This window comes from Rhinopithecus roxellana, chromosome 15 (genome assembly GCF_007565055.1).
Source record: "Rhinopithecus roxellana isolate Shanxi Qingling chromosome 15, ASM756505v1, whole genome shotgun sequence".
Taxonomy (NCBI): Eukaryota; Metazoa; Chordata; class Mammalia; order Primates; family Cercopithecidae; genus Rhinopithecus; species Rhinopithecus roxellana.
In genome coordinates this window covers 80026450-80046579 of record NC_044563.1, presented here as the reverse complement: position 1 = coordinate 80046579, position 20130 = coordinate 80026450, and the positions used below count along the sequence as shown (strand labels likewise).

Sequence of the window (20130 nt, the reverse complement as noted above, 5' to 3'; positions counted from 1 at the left end):
AAATACTTAGGGATAAATCTGACCAAAAATGTGCAAAACAGGTACACTGAAAATTATAAAATATTGCAGAAATTAAAGAAAACCTAAATAAAAACAGAGATATACTGTGTTAATGGATCAAAAGACTCAATATTGTGAGAACATCAATTTTATCCAAATTGATCTACAAATTCAATGCAATCCCAAAGCAAAATCCCAGCAGGATTTTTAATTGAAATTGACAGTCTGATTCTAAAATTCTTATGGAAATCCAAAAAACCTAGAGGTACCAAAACAACTTTGAAAAAGAACAAAGTTAGAGGACTCATACCACCTGACTTCAAGGCTTATTAGAAAGCTACAGTAACTACAGTATTGTGGTATTGGCATCAAGACAGACAGACAGGTTCATGGAACAGAATAGAAAGACCAGAAATAGGCTCATACCTGTCTGGTCAATTGCTGTTTTACAAAGGTACATGGGCAATGTAGTAAAGAAAAGACAACCTTTCAACAAATGGTGCTGGAATAATTGGCCATCATATGCAAAAAAGAACTATTCACACAGCATACCATATATTCAAAATGCAAAATTGTTTTGTACAATAGATGCAAAATACAAAAGTTAACTCAAAATGGATCATATATGTAAATGTAAATCCTAAAACTAAAACTATGTAAATTCTAGAAGAAAATCTTCATGACCATGAGTTAGGCAAAGATTTTCAGATATAATACCAAAGCACAATCTATAAAGGAAGAAATTGATAAATTAGACTTCAAGAAATTTAAGAACTTCGTTTCTTTGAAAGACACTATTAAGAGAATGAAAAGACACACCAGAGACTGAAGAAAATATTTACAAATCACATATCTGATCAAAGACTCGTATCTAGAATATGAAAAGTATGTCCTACAACTCAATAGTAAGAAATCAAACAATTTCAAACAGGCAGGCAAGATATTTAAAAAGACATTTCACTAAAGAAGATACACAAATGGCAAAGAAGCAAACGAAAAGATCCTTAACATTATTAGTCATTAGGGAAATGCAAATTAAAACCACAATGAGCAATCACTACATAGCCATTAGAATAGCTAAAGATAAAAAGACTGACCATACCAATTCTTGTCAAGGATGTGGAGGAATGGGAATTCTCATACATACAGGGATGCTGGAGGGAATGTAAAATAGTACAACCACTTTGGAAAACAGTACAGGCAAGTTTCTTAAAAAGTTAAGTATGGGCCGGGTGTGGTGACTCACACCTGTAATCCCAGCACTTTGGGAGGCCAAAGCAAGCAGATCACTTGAAGTAAGGAGTTCGAGACCAGCCTGGCCAATATGGCGAAATCCTGTCTCTACCAAAAATACAAAAATTAGCTGGACGTGGTGGAGCATGCCTATAGTCCCAGCTACTCAGGAGGCTGAGGCAGGAGAATCGTTTTAGCCAGGGAGGTGGAGGCTATAGTGAGCTGAGATGACACCACTGCACTCCAGCCTGGGACACAGAGTGAGACCCCGTCTCAAAAAACACAATTTTTAAAAAAGTTAAGCATAATACAGCCCTTCCACTCCTAGGTATTTACCAAAGAGAACCAACTTGTACACAAATGTTCATGCAGCCTTACATGTAATAGCCAAACCTGGAAACAACCCCAATGTTCATCAGCTAGTGAATGTGGATGAACAAAACGGTGGCATGTCCATATAATGGAGCGCTACTCAGAGACGTAAACGAATAAACCATCAACACATACAGCATGGATAAATCTCTACTGTGCCGAGTGAAAAAAGCCAGACCCTCCAAAATAAAGAGGACATCTTGTACAATTCCATTTATATGAAATTCTATTAAATGAAAACTAATCTCTAGTGACAGAAGGCAGATCAGTGGTTGTGGGGGGCGGTGGGTGGAAAGAAAGGGAGGGATTACAAAGATGGGTGAAGAAACATTTGGGGGTGATGGCCATGCTTGCTATCTTGATCGTGGTGATTGTCACGGGTATCTGCATATTTCAAAATGTCTCCAATGGAGTGTTATACATCTGTTTACTGTGTGTCAGTTATACCTCAATAAAGCTATTTTTACAAATGCAGTGATAGGATAGAGTGTCTGGTGGCCACTTTAGATTATTCATCAGGGAAGGCCTCCCTGAGGCGATGACATTAAGCTGAGCTCTGATTGACAAGAAGTAACAGCCAAGCGGGGGTCTGGGGAAGAGCATTCCATGCAGGAGGAACAGCACATGCAAGGCCAGAGGAGGTGAGAAGGAGACTGGCCTGTTTGAGGAAGAGACAGGTTCATATCCAGCGAGGGGCAAGTGGTGCAAGGCAAGGTCAGAAAGGCAGACGAACCCAGGACAGTGGGGCTTTGCAGACCAGGCAGGAGATTTGGTTTATGTTCTAAGCAGGTGAGAAACCACTGGGTGGATCCTAAATAGAAGAGTGACATGATCTGTTTCTGATTATTTGGAGTTTTAAAAAATCATTTTATTTTGTATAAAAGGCATGTATTACCTACTAAAAATAAAATACATATTTAAAACCAGATCATTCGCACTGTCATACAGAGAATACACTGCAAATGCATAACAGTAGAAGCAGGAAGCTCTGTGGAAAGGCTACTGCAGTCACCAGACAGAAGAAGGAGGCTGGGGCCAGAGTGGTGGCAGTGGAGGTGGGGGGAGGCCTCTGAAATCTGGTTTTGAGATAGGGTCTAGAGCACATACTGGTGAGTGGGGCATGGTGGAAAAAGTGGGCTTCGAGGCTGGTCCTGCATATGTGTGTGCACCTGGTCTTCAGGACGTGGCTGCCTTCTGACCTCCATAGATCCTCTCCATCGTTTCCTCCCCTGGGCAGCCCAGAGAACCTGGGACATACTAAGAATCCTCTGGCTCATCCACTTGTGATTCATCATGTCTTCCTCCCTCTCTGGACAAAGATCTCTTCCTACTGCAGCACCTAGTACAGTGCCTAACGCAAGGCATGCATCCAACACCTGTTTGTGGAATAAGCAAGTGAAAGGACGAATGACTGATGAGCTATTAACAATTAACTCATGGGAGTGAGGGAGGTAAGGAAGACATTTCCACCTGCTCTGGCCTCGGTGTTAGACTTTCTCCTGCCCTGCCCCACCCCTAGTTACCTCCCCATCAACTTCAGCAGCCCTGCTGCTGTCTACCCAGAAGCTGCAACCGCATGGCAGGCTGCTGGGCAATCAGTGCTGGCCGGCTCCTGCCAGCAGGCCCTGACCTAGTTTGAGAGCCAGTCGAGGAGGATGATGTCACAGAGAATGCAGCTCCTCAGACTGGGGCTTAGTGAGCTGGCTCTGAGCCTGGATTCAGCTTAAATGTCAGAAATTTGGATAGCATGCTATTCACAGGGATATCAGAGAAAGATGCGGACAGGACTAAGGGCAGAACTAGTAGCACTTTGGAGATACTATTCTCTTCTGGGCACCTGAATCTGGTTTCCAAGCCCTTTTAAGGGCAGCCTGGATTGTGTGCTGTGAGACCTGTCTCCCACGTCCCATGGGGAGGTGTCAGGAACATTGGGGAAGGACCAGGGGGATGGAAAGAGCTCCTCAAGTACCTCTCCAATGACTTCAGTCATTAGTGAGTTTGTGAATTCAAGCATTTTCTGGCCAGGTGTGGTGGCTCACACAGTGGCTGAGGAAGGAGGATCACTTGAGGCCAGGAGTTCAAGACTTGTCTGGGCACAATCGAAAGACCCTGTCTTTACAAAAGAAAAAAAGAGAGAGAGGGAGAGAGAGAGAGAGAAAGAAAGAAGGAAAGAAGGAAGGAAGGAAGGAAGGAAGGAAGGAAGGAAGGAAGGAAGGAAGGAAGGAAGGAAGGAAGGAAGGAAGGAAGGAAGGAAGAAAGAAAGGATAATTTAAAAAATGTATTTTCCAAACATTTAAATATCCACAGGGCAGGCCAAGTACAGTGCTACTGCTGTACTGCTGAGTGGCGGGGTGGTTAGGACATGGCCTCCACTCTCAGTGGCTCACTATCAAGGGTCAGAGAGAAACACCAACAAAAAAAGCCAAACCATAAGCACTGAATTGTTAAAACAAAGAGATGTGCCTAACTGTGTGGCCAGCTCAGCGGAGCAGAAGCCTGGGAGACTTCTCAGTGGAGGCGGATCTCAGAGGAGAGACAAAGAATGCGTGGAATCTCTCTCAGTGGCCAAGGGGTACAGCCAGTCCCAGCAGAGGGGTCAAGGTCTCAAGAACCAAGGGAGCATGGTACATCAGCAGCAGCACAAGTTCATGGCCAGAGAACCACCCTCGTGTGGGGAGGAGGGAGAGGCGGGCTGCAGAGGAACACAGGGAACATGATGCCAGACAGTCAGCGAGTGCTGTGCTCAAATGTTCAGATGTCGTTCTGTCAGCAACGGGGAACTAGTGAAGGGTCTGGAGCAAGGAGGAGACCTGGACAGCGTCCTAGGGTGTCGGCAGCCTGGTGGATGCTGTGGGGGCCAGGGTGTAAGATGGGAGGTGGGGGCACTGGGGAGACCTGTGTCCTGGTGAGCAACCGTGAGGTCCAGAGCAATAGAGCTGGAAGGGAGGGTGCTGGGCAGACCCTGTGGGGCAGCTCTGGCCCCTGCACTCTGGGGCTCAGCTTGTGCCCGGCTCATGCTGTCTGCTCCCACCCTTCACTCTGCATGCTGGGCACCCCACAGAGCCCAAAAAGTCCTTCCCTCAGGGGTATGAACATGGGTCCTTTTTGCCCTCCCTTTGCCACCCCAGTCTCCAGCCTCAACTTGATGCTGTGTACGAAGGAAATGGGAAGAGTTCAAAGACAAAACAGGAGATGAGCAAGGTGGAGTGGGGCCCACTGTGGTAGGAATGGGCTGCCAGGTCTCCCTGCAGGCCTAGGAGGGTCTTCTTTCAGAAGCAAGGTCTGAGGTTCTCCCGATTGCAGCCCACCCTTGCATCCGGGCTTCTGCTGAGCACCACCTTTGAGCTGAGCCCATGTACAGGGGTCCTCAAGGCTTGGACTCTTCCCCACTAAACCATGAAATAGGAGCCTGGTCCCCCAGGGAGGCCAGATGAAACTGTCGAGGGAAAAGGCATCCCACCCCCGCCCCCAACATTGAACACTCATCCTTTTGGAGTGGCAGCTCCCAAAGGCTGGGCATCCAGGAGGCCCTGACTGCATCCCCAGGGATAGAGAATGCTTCTGAGTGGTCTCATGCAGGGGAAAGGGAAAGTGGGGCTGAATCTCTTAGCTAGAGGGAGTGAGCCCTGAGTGCCCACTTAACGCAGTGTGACACCCAAGCCCCCGAGGCAGCGTGAATAGTCCACAACATAGTAACTGAGTCTGACGTCTCCCTGGTGCCCTCGGCATGCACCTTCCCAGCCTCCTCTACCCCAGGATCCCGGAAGGTCAGGGCCAGCCAAAGGATAGCCTTGAAGCCCCGCTGTGGTCCAGGAGGTTTACATTGCAGGGGCCGGCGTGCACCTACACCTGCACAGGTGGGTGGGAGAAGGGGATTCTCCCAGGTCTGTGAGTCAGCTGGGGCAAAGGGAAGGAGTGCAGGTGGGGCAAGAAGGCAGATTTCAGGGTGAGGACAACCAAGGCAGGTAAAGAAAGACAGTTTGGTGCCATAGAAAAAGCCCTGAGAGAAACGAGCCCAGCTCTCATCCCAGCTGGGACACTCCCTTGGGGTAAATCACCTAACCTCCCTAAACCTCAGTATCTTCATCTATACCATAGAGAAAATAATACTCCCACCACATAGGGTTCTTGTGGAAAACAAAGGGGATGATATACAGGAGAGCTCATTGAAAAGGAAATGCTGGCCGGGCACGGTGGTTCACACCTGAAATCTCAGCACTTTGGGAGGCCGAGGCGGGAGGATCACTTGAGGTCAGGAGTTTGAGACCAGCCTGGCCAACGTGGCGAAACCCCGTCTCCACTAAAAACACAAAACAATTAGCCAGGTGTGGTGGTGTGTGCCTGTAATCCCAGATACTCGGGAGGCTGAGGTGGGAGGCAGAGGTTGCAGTGAGCCAAGATGGTGCCACTGCACAAAAAAAAAAAACTCCAGAAAGAAAGGAGAGAGAGAGAGAGAGAGAAAAGAAAGAAAGAAAGAAAGAAAGAAAGAAAGAAAGAAAGAAAGAAAGAAAGAAAGAAAGAAAGAAAGAAAGAAAGAAAGAAAGAAAGAAAGAAAGAAAGAAAGAAAGGAAAGAGAGAGAGAGAGAGAGAGAGAGAGGGAGAGGGAGGGAGGGAGGGAGGGAGGGAGGGAGGGAGGAAGGAAGGAAGGAAGGAAGGAAGGAAGGAAGGAAGGAAGGAAGGAAGGAAGGAAGGAAGGGGAAATGCTAAACAGAGGTCAGTCCAGGTTGTGAAGGGATGAAGCTGGAGCCTGTGACAGTATGAGCCACCAGGGAGTGGTGGCTGGCGGCAGCCAGGCTAGGCAGCAGGACCAAACTCTCCCTCCAGCAGACAGAGGTGGTGGGGGATGCTTGCTGAGACTGTCGTGTGGGTCTGGCCCTATTCCCTACCTTGAGGTCTGCAGGGCCTCAAGACTTTGGGCGAGTCTCTTCCCATAGTGTTTCTCAGCCTTCACAACTGAAGGAGCAGGCAGAGATTAGGCAGGGGGTACCTCAGGGCCACAAACACCCCACCCCGACCCCACTCACCCTGGGCCTTTCTGATGAGCAGCTTTAGAATCCACTTTGACCTTCAAGAATAAAACCATCTTTCTTAACAGAACCACTTGATGTGTTCCATTGTATCAAGTGTAACCAAATAACAAAGCTGAGTCCCCATAATGTCCTGTGATAACAGTAACAATCATTACTAGCATTTGGATGCCCTGTAGAATTACAAGGCACCTGCCTGTTTAATTGCCTTCTTTAATTCTCACTGCAACCCTAGAAGGTAGGTGGTGAATTATGATCCCCATTTTTCAGTTGAGGAAATGGGGGGGCTCAGAGAGCTAAGTAACTGGCCTAAGCTTACACAGCTGTGCAGCAACAGAGGCAGGCTCTGAGCCCCTCTGGAGCCACCATAACCCCATATGCATCACTAATGCCCCTGAGGTTCCTCACAGAGCCCTGCAGATGCTTCATCTCCTAAATAGAGAGGATCTGGACTGGGAAGTAGTGAAGCTTCCAGAGACCAGCATGGGCTCCATTCTGTCTGTCTGAGCTGTGCAATTCTGCCCCTCCTGGGAGATCTAGGGAGGGAGGGTGACCACACCCCCATGTTGCCAGGCGGCATTTCCTGGGCACCTGCTGTGCGTGGGGTGTTAGGGAAGATGCCTGCAATATAGGGATGAGTGCAACACGGACAATCAAGGACAAAGATGGGAACTGTGGGATGCAGACTCACAGCTCTTCGCCCCTTTGCGGCATCTAACTCAGGCCTCGTGTTTCATAGATGAGGAAACCGAGCGAGGCGCAGACAGGCTTCTAGAGCAGGGTAGGCAAACTTTTTCTGTAAAAGCCAGAAAGTAAATATTTTAGGCTTTGCGGGCTGCATATACGTCTCTACAGCATATTATTCTTTGATTTTTTTAAATAATCCAACCTTTTAAAAATGTAGAAACTATTCTTAGCTTAAGGGCTACACAAAATAGGCTGGTTACAGGCAGAATTCTGCCCCCAGGCTACAGTTTGCCAAACTGTGTTCCAGGAAATTATGTAGCCAGTTGCTTCCTGAGCTGGGGTTCATTCAATCAGCCAGCCAATATTTGGAGCACTTGCTCCAAGTGCTGTGCCAAGACCCGGAAGGAAACATCACATGCTCCATGCCCTCAAGCTGCCTGCAGTTTGGTGGGGGAGACAGGTAAGCAAATCGTATCACCTCAATGCATAGTGGAAGGCTATGCAGGACAGGACACCCAGAGGAAAGAAAAGTGAGCTCTTCTGGGGTTTTCTGTGTGCTCCCTCCAATGAATGGTGGCACGGGTCAAAGGCTGTCACAATCTCTGTGTACTTATCTGTGCCCTCCCCGACTCTGTATGTTACATGAGGGCAATGACCTGTGTCCATTTGTCCACTACACTGTTCCCAGCACCTCAGACAATGTCTAGCAATAGCAAGCAAGCAATATGTGCCGAAGGAAAGAACGAATGAGTCGTACAACGACATAGCTAGCGCCCTCAGTGTGAAGGTGGGGTGTCTGGTGAGAGCTATTAGAGGAACTCAAGAGACTGAGGGATTGTTCACTCTATCCCCCTTGATTGTTGAACAAAGTATGTTTGTGGAGCCTGGAAATACAGCCCCGGACACCAGAAGCCTTCTTACCGCTCTATTTTCTCTCCAGCCCCCTCAACCCTCCTCCCACCCCGGCCCTCTCTGCTGACTCATACAGCAGCCGCTAATCACACCCCAGCCAAGCATGCTTAATTAAGCCCCAGTTACCCACAGCTTCTGAGCAAGAGGAAAAGACGGGACTCCGGTGGTGTGCCCATCCAGAGGGAGCTGGGTCGCGTGTGGGAACCAGGGAGATGCATGTGCATGACAGTGGGGCACTCACTGGGAATCCAGCAGTAAAATAACAATAGCTCATATTTACAGAGCAGGTACTCTGTGTCAGGCATTGTGCTAATCCTTTCTGTATATTGACTTAAACCTCCTCATAGCAAATTTATGACACAGTATTACTTTTAATTGCAAAAACTGCAATCACATATGCACCAACCTAATACTACTATTACGTCCATTTTACAAATGGAGAAACTGAGGCTCAGAGAAGTTACATGACTCACCCAAGGTCACACAACTAGTAAGTAACAGAGTTGAAAGTACTCCTGTTTTCCTGTTTTCCATAGTAAGGGGAAGGGAGTGTTTAGAGAGAGGAAGGGCAGCTTTGTCCAAAGCCCTGACCCCACTGTCCGGTGACCTGGGCTCCTTCTGATAGCAAGACCCATCCTGACTCACACACAAGGGGGCAATTCCATCTTTATCTCAACCTACATTTATCATACACCTACTATGTGTCACAGTCTGGGGACATGAGTCTAAGAGACAAAGTCTGTCCCGTAGGAAACTCACAGGCCAGTGGGGAAGCAGCACTATAACTATGCTGGGCCTTTAGGGTCCATTGGTGCCCAGGGATGGGGCAGAGGCCAAAAAGTAGCATGCATTGCATTCCTACCTGTGCCAGACACCAGGGATGGCACATCTTTTACCTTTCCTTCATAACCTAGAGTATATGTATTTTTGGTGTGATTACTCCACACTACACCATATATTCCATGACATGAGCCAAGTATCTCAAGGTATGACACAGTATTTGGCATGAAGTTAGTGCTCAGTAAATATTTTTAAATAAATGACTGAATAAAACATAGCTCCTGCCCTCGTGGAACTTGCTGTCCAGGCAAGGAAATAAAGATATAAACAGATGATTGCAACGTAGTGTGATGAATGCAACAGGAATGAGAAGACAGCCTCCATCCAGGGAGCTGTGCAAGGCATCCTGGGAGAAAGATGTTGAGGCCAGGTCTTGAAGAAAAAACAGTAGCTTCCCAGGGATATGGGGATGAAGGGCCCTTGGGGCTAAGAAGACAGCCCTCACAAAGGCAAGATGTGACTTAGTGGAATGAATAAGTGGATATACTGCTTGTTCCCTTCAGAAAAAAGACTGAGCTGGGCACAGTGGCTCACACCTGTAATCTCAGCACTTTGGGATGCTGAGGCGGGAGAATAGCTTGAGGCCAGGAGTTTGAGACCAACCTGGGAAACATAGCAAGACCCCCATCTCTACAAAAGCTAAAAAAAAAAAAAAAAAAAAAAAAAAAATCCAGGCATGGTGGCATGTGCCTATAGTCCCAGCTACTTGGGAGGCTGACGTGGGAGGATCGCTTGAGCTCAGGAGGTCAAGGTTGCGGTGAACCATGATTGCACCACTGCACTCCCACCTGGGTGACAGAGTGAGACTTCATCTCAAGAGAAAACAAAAGAGAAAGAAAGAAGACTGTATGAGCGGCCAGGTCTGAGTGGGTTTGATCTGCCTGGGCCTGGGAATCTTACAGATGTGGCAGCCTTGCCCAGGACAGGCCACCTCATTCCAAAGCTGGGACACATACCTCTAGCATGTGGGTGCATGGAGAAACTCCACGTGGCTTTGTGGGGCTGAATTATGGGTGGGGGAGGTGAGGTGGAGGAAGGCAAAGAGACACAGCTGGAGATAGGCGCTGGGCCCAGATCCCAGGGGCCCTGACTGTCATGCCAGGGAGATTGGACCTTGTTCCTTAAGCAACAGGGGTTACTGAAGGATGCTGAGTAATCGTGCATGTATTCAATTTGTGTTTTAGAAAGTGGCCCTGGCACGAGTGTGGAGGTTGGGTTGGGAGAAGATGAGCTTGGGGACAGGTACACCAGTCCGGAGGCTGGCGAGGGATTCAGGTGCTTCCAGTGGGCAGAGCAGTGAGGACAGCAGGCAGGTGAGGAGAGACACAAACGTGACATGGAATGGGCAGAACTGAGTGACCATTTGGCTGTGAGAGAGGAAAGAGGTCATTTAAGCTCTCAGAGTCTCAGTCTCTGCTTCTATGAAATGCAGATAAGATGATCTGCCCAACGGAGTCATTGTGGGCATTCACAGAGATAAAGGCTAAAAGGCCTGACCAGGGTCTGACAGGTGGCAGATGGTCTTTTCCTCCTTGTCTCTTGCTGTGCCTTTATGCCATGTCTTATGCTTTTTTTTCACTTTTGAAAAATTGTGGTATATACAGTATAACACAAAAATACACATAACATAAAATTTACCATCTTAGCCATTATTAAGTGTACTAAATACATAATGTGCAACCATCATTACTCTCCAGCTCCATAACTCTTTTCATCTTTTAAAACTGAAATTCTGTACCCATTCAATGATCATTCCCCATTCTCTCTCCTCCCAGCTCCGGGCAACCACTATGCTACTTTCTGTCTCTATGATTTTCACTACTCTAGCTGCCTCATATAAGTGGAAGCATACCGTGTTTGTTCTTTTGTGACTGGCTGCTTTTGCTTGGTATACTGTCCTAAGGTTCATTTATGTTGTGAGTCAGAATTTTCTTCCTTTTTAAGGCTGACTATTCTATTGTAGTAGGGACCACATTTTGCTTACCCATTCATCTGTTGATGGACATCTGGGTTGCTTCTGTGTTTTAACTATTGTGAATAATGCTGCTACGAACATGGGTATACAAATATCTCTTCAAGACCCTGCTTTCAGTTCTTCTGGGCATATGCCCAGAAGTGAAATTGCTGGGTCACATGGTGATTCTATGTTTAATTTTTTGAGGAACTGCCATACTGTTCTCCACAGCAGCTGCACCATTTCACATTCCTACCAACAGCACGCAGGGGTTCCAAGTTCTCTACATCCTCACCAACACTTGTCATTTTGGGGTTTTTTGCTAGTAGTCATCCTAATGGGTGTGAGGTGGGCCACGTCTTATATTTTTGCATCACGCAGTAGAGCCAAGCTCAGAGGAAATGAACAATACTGGCATAGGTGGGCAATGTCCCCAGGGCTAGAGCAGCACTCACATGCAGAGGCATGTGCCCTGGCAGCGGGATGGGGTGTCCTGTCCAGGGCAAGGCTGCACACATCTATAAGATTCACAGGCCCAGGCAGATCAAACCCACTCAGGCTGGGCTGCTCATACACAATCTTCTTTCTGAAGGGAGCAAGCAGTGTGTTCACTCTTCATTCCACCGAGTCCACTGGGAAAATAGAAACCACCCTAGGCCTTTCAAACAGAGGGATTTAAACAAGGGATTTGGTTGTACAGGTAACAGAAGAGGTAGAGCAACCCAGATTAGCAACAGCAGGGAGTTGTCCCCTTCCTGGGGGTGGAAGGAGGCAATGTCTCTAGGAGCCTCGATGCTGAGGTCATCAGACAGAAACTGGAGCCACTGCAGGCCCCCGACAGGGAGCTGAGCGGTGCGGGACAGGGCTGATCAGTAGAAGCCAGAGGAGATACAGATAACTGCAGGGACATGGCCTGAAACAGACAGAGGGAAGAAATATCCTGGCTTTTCCCCTCCTCCCACGATCCACCTTCTTCCAGTGCCTCCTCTGATTGGCTGAACCAATCTAAAAGCCAGAAGGTAAGGAAGCCTGGGAAACGCAGCTCCCAGCAACACCAGACAGGGCAGGGAACAGGAGACAGATCTGGAGTCACCGGCAAGTGATCGGCCCACTCATTCATCCTTTCACTTCCTCATTTGTTCGGTCAACATTTGTTGAGCACCCAGGTGCTGAAGACATGATGACAAACAAGAATTCTGGGTCCTGTCTTCACCAAGCTCAAGGCCAGCAATGCCTGGACTGTACCCCTCACTGCCCACCCCTGTTGGTCAGGGGCACCCTGCCACCTAGCCTGTGGGCAAGGGCTGCTGCAAAGCTTCTGGGGGCCCCTGGGAAGCTCCCAGTGTACAGAGAAGATGGAGCTGGACTCTGCTTAGGCTGTGGATGTGGTGGAGCAAGGAGCCCAGCTGGCTCTGCCTCCTCCTCAGCTGAAAGCTCAGCTCGGAACACAATGTTTCCAAAAAGAGAAGAAAACCCTTAAATCCCACTGTTTGTCTTTGGAGCCTGGGAAGCGAGGATCTAGTGAACATAAAACGTGCGGGCTGCTCAGAAGTGGTCTTTGAAACCTCCCCAGGCCGGCTTTGTCAAGGAGCAGCATTGCCTTTCAAAGCTGCCGGGCTCCAATCTCCCCTCTCCCCTCTCCCCACTCAACCGTAGCAGGCAACGGCTAATCAGCGGGAGATGTTAAACGCTCCCTAATTCGCAGAAGTCCCCAGGCTTCTGGGGAACTGGTAGCAGGGCCAGCGAGCTGGGTGCCTCCATTCCTGCTCGCCCCACCTCACACCAGTCTCACCTCAGCCCGGGGCCCTCTGAAGGCTGCTCCTCTATGTGAAGCTCCCCTCCTCCCTCATGCTGGCCTGTGCTCAAACACACCTCTGCTTCCCAAAATTGTGTCTTCTCCTGGAATCTGCCTCTTCCAAGAAGACCTTCCAGACATAACACACAAGTGATGACCAACCACACCCTGGGTCTCTGCCCTCAACCTGGCTTTTCTCCACATCCATCCCCATGTGTCCAGGCCCAGGGGTCCCTCTCTGGTCACCACTCAGCATAGCCTCCCTAAGGGAAAAGATCTCCCCCTTACCCCCAGATGAAGTGAGCAGGTGCCCCTGGCCAAAGGGATGGGCAGTGCTGGGCTTTAAGCTTGGCGAGGAAGGGACCCAGAATTCTTGTCATTTTCTCCCTAGCACCTGGGTGCTCCAGAAATGTAATGAATGAGTGAGGGAGTGAAAGGCTGATCATCTGCTGTGGCTCCCAGATCCACTGCCTGCTGTTCCCTGCCCTATTTTGTGCATTTCCCAGGCTCTCTTACCGTCTGGCTTCTGGATCCCTGATCCCTGAGTATTTACGCCAGCCAAGGGGAAGGACAAGTGAAAATAATCCGTGGTTTCACCACACAGACATCCACAGATAGGCAGTCTGGGCCAGAGTCATAACCTGGCAGTGACGTACTTTCTGTGACCTTGGATAAGGCACACCTCTCTCTGGGCTTCAACTCCTCATCTGTAAGGCAAGGGGGTTGTACTAGATCAGCAGTTCTCAAACTGGGATGTGCGTCAGAGTCACCCAGAGAGCCTGTTGAACATGAGTCACTGGGCCTACCCCCAGATGACTGACTCCGCAGAACCTAAGAATCTGCATTTTGAAGATGTCTTCAGGTGATGCTGATGCTTCTGGTCTCGGGGACTACACCAGGAACCAGTGGGCTGGCTGGCTGGATTTCAAGCTGTATTTGTCAGAGTTAGAAAGGGCTGCAGGATGCTTGCTTACTCAGGGGTATGTAGAAGTGGTCATGGGGGTGAGCATGCTGTGCCAAGCTCCCACCCACCTTAACACACGCATTTTGGCTTTAATCAGTTATGTTTGTTTGTGTGTACAGGTAAGCGTGGTCAGAGCCGAGGTTCCACACATGAAGTGAAATGTTTGGAAACCTGCTGACTAGGCTAGAAGTCAGGTGGTCTCTTCGAGCACTGACATTCCAGGGTCCCGTGATCACTCCACATCCCTCCTGGGCTGTTCCTACTTCCCTTTTCTTTCTCACAGCCAAGGAGGGGGTGCAGCAAGAGCAAGACTCAGGATTTGGGTCTTTAATCTTAGGGGAGGGGGTGTGGGGACAGATGGAGAGGTGGGTCATTGTCCTAGGTCACTGTCATCACTAGGTACATTTCAACCCAGAGATGTGCCATGGAGTGAAGTGGAGTGAGCACATACAAGGAGGCTACGTCCCACCTGAGTTGAGGAAGTTCCTGGAAAACCCAGAGTAGCCAAAGCCGCATTTGCATGTGCATGTGTGTGTCTGCATGTCTGCACATATGTTGTCTGTATAAACAAATAAGTCACAGAGAGGGAGATTTTAATTGGAATGATCAGGGTGCAGCTAGACTCTAAAGTAGAAGTCTCCCAGATGCTCAAAATTTTAGAATTAAACTAAAGACCTTTAATTCCAAACTGATATGTCTGATGAAGAAACTGAGGTTCCTCTGGAGCAAGAACCAAGGTTTATGACTCCTGAGTCCAGGCTCTGGCCCCTGATCTAGATGGATGTCAAAGTCTCTCCCACGTACCAGAATGACATCAGCTGAAATCAATGGATCATGGCAAATGGACAAAAATTTTCACAGAAAAGAATCCAAGGCAGACAAACTCCTTTCCAGCCCTGCTTGTCCCCACCCACATAGCCATTCCCTGGCCAGCTGCTCCCGCGGCTGCCACTTCCAGGAGGGGGCCTGCCCAGCTCTGTACCCAGCTGGGAGAGCCTGCATGGAGGCTGGGAAGGGGACCCAAAAGGTTACACAGAGTGAGAGGTCAGTAGCAGGCCTGCTAGAGCCCCCTCAATAGTCAGAGCTCACAGGCAGGCAGAGGGCACTGGGCAGTGGGGAGAGAAATAAGAGAAGAAATAATGCAGACCCTTTAAAGATAAGTGGAGTTCTCCAGGCCCCAGAGCTGTACATGGATTGGAGTGAAAGACCAGAAGACAAGCAGCTAAGAAGCAGAGGGAGGGACAGACTGAGGGTTGTGTGTGCATATGTATGCCTGGCTGCCTGTGTGTGATACATAACAGAGTGATTATCAGATCGGGTACCTGTGTCTGTGCAAACCTAAGAGAGACCAAAGGACAGCAGAAAATTATGCAGGCTTAGGAAGAAGACCCACATACACACACACACACACACACAGAATGAGAGCGAGAGAGAGAGAGACAGGTTGGATGTGGATAGGGCTGGGAACAGAGAGCCAAGGGGAGCACCAGGAAGTGAAGGGCTGTCAGAGTGAGCCCGGTCCAGGCCTGTTTTTGTCTGTGATGGCAGACTATGACAGAGGATGATGGAGCATGTCTGTGCATGTGTGCAGTGTGGGTGCATGCCCCAGTAATCTAGAGAGTGAGAAGACCATGGGCACCCCGCAGTCAACAGCCCACAGGACTGGACACCCCCAGAAGCATGTTCCTACACTTCTGGGGCAAGGCTTCCCCACTGTCCCTTTCTTGGAATCTTTTCTAACAGTCCCCCTACCCCCAGCCACCACCCAGGTCCTCTCCTGCCTTTGCCTCCCACACTTGCCACCCTGCCCCTCTGCTAGGGAGTTTCCTTCTTCCTCCCCAGGGGTTAATGTCACCGGAATATGACAGTCCCAGCCCTGGGACAATGATCTCTGCTTTGGGGAGAATGGATGGCATCCCAGTTGGTACAGCTCCAACCCTAGCCCCCCACCCCCACCTCACCTGTTTCTGTCTCCAAGCAGTGGATCCAGTACAGACCTTGGGTCCTACAATCCTGACATCAGAGTTCATCTCTGCCTCTTATACCACACGACCTTGAGCAAGTTGCTTAGGCCTTCTCAAGCCCCCATTTTTTCTGTTAATGAAGAATAAGAATAGGGTTCTTGTGAGGATCAAATGAGCTAATGAGTTAACAAATGTGAAGCCCCTGGCATTGTGCCAACCACAAAGTAAGGTACTTCCCTTTCTGGTCTCTTTAAGTCATGCTCCAAGAGGGTAAGTTTCTGTTAAAAATTCCCAGGGGCTTCCCAGGTAGCAGTATCTTCCTGAAATCCTGAAGGTCCAGGAACCAAGCAGCTAGGAAGAGAAATGTGGAGGGGGTTGCAGAGGGTAGCAGGCACTGCTGGGGACCGATATGACAGGAACCAGGGACCGGATGAGTAGACTCACCTCCTCAGTCTTCTCCTGCAGTGACAAAGAAGCCCCTGCCCTATCAGCAGCACCTCCAGGGACACAGGAGGCAGAGGTCAGGAAGGGAATTCAGGGGCGAGTGTGCCCATGCCCCGTCTCCTTGCACTTCCTTAATTCCAAAAAGAGAGAGCCAAGAACCAGCCCCAGATTAGACATATCTGAGTGCACAGTCACCCCATACTGCTCAGCACCTGACTGGGGAGGAGACGGGAATGGGAAGGAGACTTTCTCCAAAGGGCTCTTCATGGGCTTCCTTTCCCTGTTTAGACAATCAGGAGCCAGGGGTGTCCTGCTCATCAGCACCATGTGGTCTAATGCAGAGGAGCCACACCATTCACTCCCTCCCCAAAACTCATTTGTCGAAAGCGGCATACATGATAAATATACAATGTGGGCCAGGTGCGGTGGCTCACGCCTGTAATCCCAGCACTTTGGGAGGCTGAGGAGGGTGGATCACTTGAGGTCAGGAGTTCAAGACCAGCCTGGCAAACATGGTGAAACCCTGGCTCTACTAAAAATACAAAAATTAGCCAGGTGTGGTGGCATGCACCTGTAATCCCAGCTACTCAGGAGGCTGAGGCAGAAAGATCACTTAAACTCGGGAGGTAAAAATTGCAGTAAGCCGAGATTGCGCCACTGCACTCCAGCCTGGGTGACAGAGCAAGACTCCATCTCAAAATAAATAAATAAATAAATAAATGAAGTGTTTTATTTGTTCCTTCATTCCTCTAAGGAGGCAGTAGAGCACAACAGCTAAAAGCATGGACTCTGGAGCCAAGCTGCCTGGCTTGAATCCCAGCTCCACCAACTGATGGCTGTATTACCTTGGGTAATTTACTTAACCTCTGTGTAGCTCAGTTTCCTCATCTGTAAAATAGCGACAATGTCAATAGCTACCTCATAGGGGTATTGTGAGGTTTATATGTGTATGTCAAGTGCTCAGAACAATGGCTGACATGTAATAAAAACTAAGCAAGTGCTAGCTGCTATTGTCATATACTCAGTCATCAAGAAAGTATTGAGCACATATGTCAGGGTCAATTCCAGGCTCCAGATCCCATAATGAACCATCCAGATGCAGCCTCTGCTCTCATGGAGCTTACATTTTTGTGGGAGAGACAAACTTTCACTAATCATGTAAAAATAACAAACCGTGACGAGAGCTACAAAGACCAAGGATGCAGAGCCCTGAGGACCTGTAGGGCACTAACTGAGATTTGCAGGTCAGGGAGGAGCTCTTGGGGGTGAGGCATGTCCCTGCCAGGTCTGACTATCCTGAGGGTGCCATCAGCATCAGCAGGCACCCTGTGGGGACAAAGCCCAGCCTGTGCCCTTCACAGGCCTGGCCACAGCATATGTCTGCTCACACCCTCAGTGTGAGAAGCCCAGGCAACACCAACACTCCTACATGCTATCTGCCACCTGCCACCACCCCACTTCTGGGTCCCAAGGTGGCCTGGGAACAGAACCAGGATTCCTGCTCTGAGTCCTCACGTTATCCAATCAAGAGCAGGCACTCTCCCTGTGGGATTTCCTGACACAACCTGGCCACCCTGAAGATCCCAGCTCCCCCTCAGGAGTCCCACTACCTCCTGTAGAGACTGTGCTCAATCTGAACCCCAGCCAGGAAGATGAAGCAATGGATTGTCCAAGGTGCCTTACAGTCCATTCAGCAAATGTTTCCAGGTGTCTCATTCTATCACCACAACTTCATGCAGTGTTGTGATTATTACTATACCTATTTTACAGGTGAAAAAACAGACTCAGAAAGGATAAGTCACTTTCCCAAGGTCGCAGAGCTTTTAAGTGGAACAGCTAGGACTCCAACCCAGGTCTGCTTGATTGTGGTCTTTGAAATAACATGAGTGACTATAATAATAGCTAATCCTTCTACAGCACTTTCTACATGACTGGTATCAGCCTATAAACTTTATATATTTAAATCATTTCACCCTCATAATAACCCTATGAGGTAGGTGCTATTGTTATTCTCATTTTACAGTTGAGGAAACTGAGGCACAGAGAGGCTAAGCCACCTACCCAAGGCCAGTTAGATGAGGCGTGAGGCAGAGTCACCATGAGGAGAGTCAGAGAATGGTGGCACTGGGAACGGCCTTAGCAGCCCTCAGTCAGAGGCCCAAGGGGAGGACAGGACAGACTTGAGGCTGTGGTAGAGCAACCCTGCACCCCTGGGGGCGCCTGCTGCTCCACGCGCTGCCTCTCTGACCATCCGTCTCCAAGGATACAGGGGTCTAAGTTGCCCTTGGAGTCTGCCATCCCCTCCCCCTTCAGTTTGCCCACACTAGTGAGGGCATGGGCACAGCCTTGTCCCACTCCGTCTCCCTTCACCCAGCCCTGTTGCCCCCATCAGGAGACAGCCCTCTGCAGCAGAGTCAGGTATGGCCGAGAGTCCAAGGCTGCCCCACCCACGTGGCGGAAGAGGCGAAGGAGAAGGGTTGGCTCATGGCCAGCTCAGAGGCCTCAGGAAGGGTGGTGGAGAGCAGCAGAGAAGCCCCTCCACTCCACTCGGGTCTCTATCTCCAGGTGACCTTGATCCAGCACAGTGGGCCTATCCTAAAAAACCGGGCCCCAGAGTGGGGCAAAGGGCGCCCTTGCAATATCATAGCTTCCCCCCAGAGAAGGGTGCAGACCACAACTCTCCCTTGTCCCAGATACCACCCGCCTCCCCGACCCCAGCTCCAGAGACCTCTGCCCTTCTCAGAGCCAGTCCCTCTCCCAGGCCCTTTTCTGTCCTTCTCACCACAGCTCAGGAAAGGGCGTGGGGTGAAGGACACAGGCAAGGGGCAAGGATTCAAGGCAGCAAAGTACTTGGGAAACTAGAGAATTCCTCTGGCTTTTGTCTTTTAACCAATGGCACCATCCTGGCGCCACCACCTGAAACCCATGGGGGTCTCCGCCGCTTTGGCCTGCATGCTTTCTATGAGCTTAGCCACCTCTTCCCTAGCAGGGAGGGGGAATAAGAGGAGGGTTTGTTCAAGAGCTGCCCCTGGCCGGGAAGTGGAAAGACCCCTCCAGCTGGGCCAGGCAAGGTAGAGCAGAGGGAGAGAACACAGGAGTGGAGGCAGCACGTGCCACAACCCATCAAGATGACCCTGGCTGTTTCTCTCCCTCCTGCAAGTCCCCAGACACAGCTCTCCAGAGGTCTAGTGTAGAGGACAGAGCGAGTGCACAGACAGAAAGGAACCCTCAGGGCAAGGCTGGGAAAAGGCCCCAGGATGGGAAGGCAGGGCAGACGGCTGGTTGTGGAGGGGCTGTATGTCCCATCTTCAAGTTGCACTGAAGCACCTTGAGGAGGCCTTGTGCTGAGCCGGCTTGTTTCTGCCTCCCAGCTGGACCACAAAATGGGAGGAAACATCCCATAAAGTTGCCAAGCTGCCTCTGTGGCCGGAAGTGCTGCCAGGCGCTGCTGGTTCCCTCTCTAATTGCTCTTAATTTCTATGATTTGCAGGTCTCAGGCTCACGGAGGGCTCATTCCCCATTGTGATGGATGGGCAGGCACAGTCAGCCTGGTGAGTCAGCCCCTGCCGGCTCCGATGTGGCCCAGCCAGGTCCTGCAAAGTATAGGGCACCCACCTTTCTCCTCCTCTACCTGGGCCCAATCCAGAACCCTGGGCCACAAGCCCCCACTGGAGCTCCATCCTTTCTCCTGTTTCACCTTTACAGGAGGGTCCCGCAGCCTTTCACACAACAATAGGATGAGGAGAGATGATGCACTTGGGACCTGGGCTCAGGTTGGAGCTCGTCATGTACCTCTGGGAGCCCCTCCTAGGCCCTGGCACATAGTAGGTGCTCAATAAATACAATGATCCTCCACTGCACTGCTGACCTATAGGGGACTCGGCCTTATACCACGTGAAACTTGGATATCTCCTTGTGACAGTGACTGAGGTACAACT

At 49.7% G+C, this 20130-nt stretch overlaps 1 long non-coding RNA gene across 1 annotated transcript; it reads left to right on the top strand.

The window, feature by feature from the left end:
• The first annotated feature begins 13697 nt into the window (after window positions 1-13697).
• LOC115893495 lies at window positions 13698-20075 on the top strand. Its single transcript, XR_004053502.1, has 3 exons — window positions 13698-13800; window positions 19683-19743; window positions 19898-20075. It is a non-coding gene; the product is annotated as an uncharacterized LOC115893495 (long non-coding RNA).
• Window positions 20076-20130: the final 55 nt, after the last annotated feature.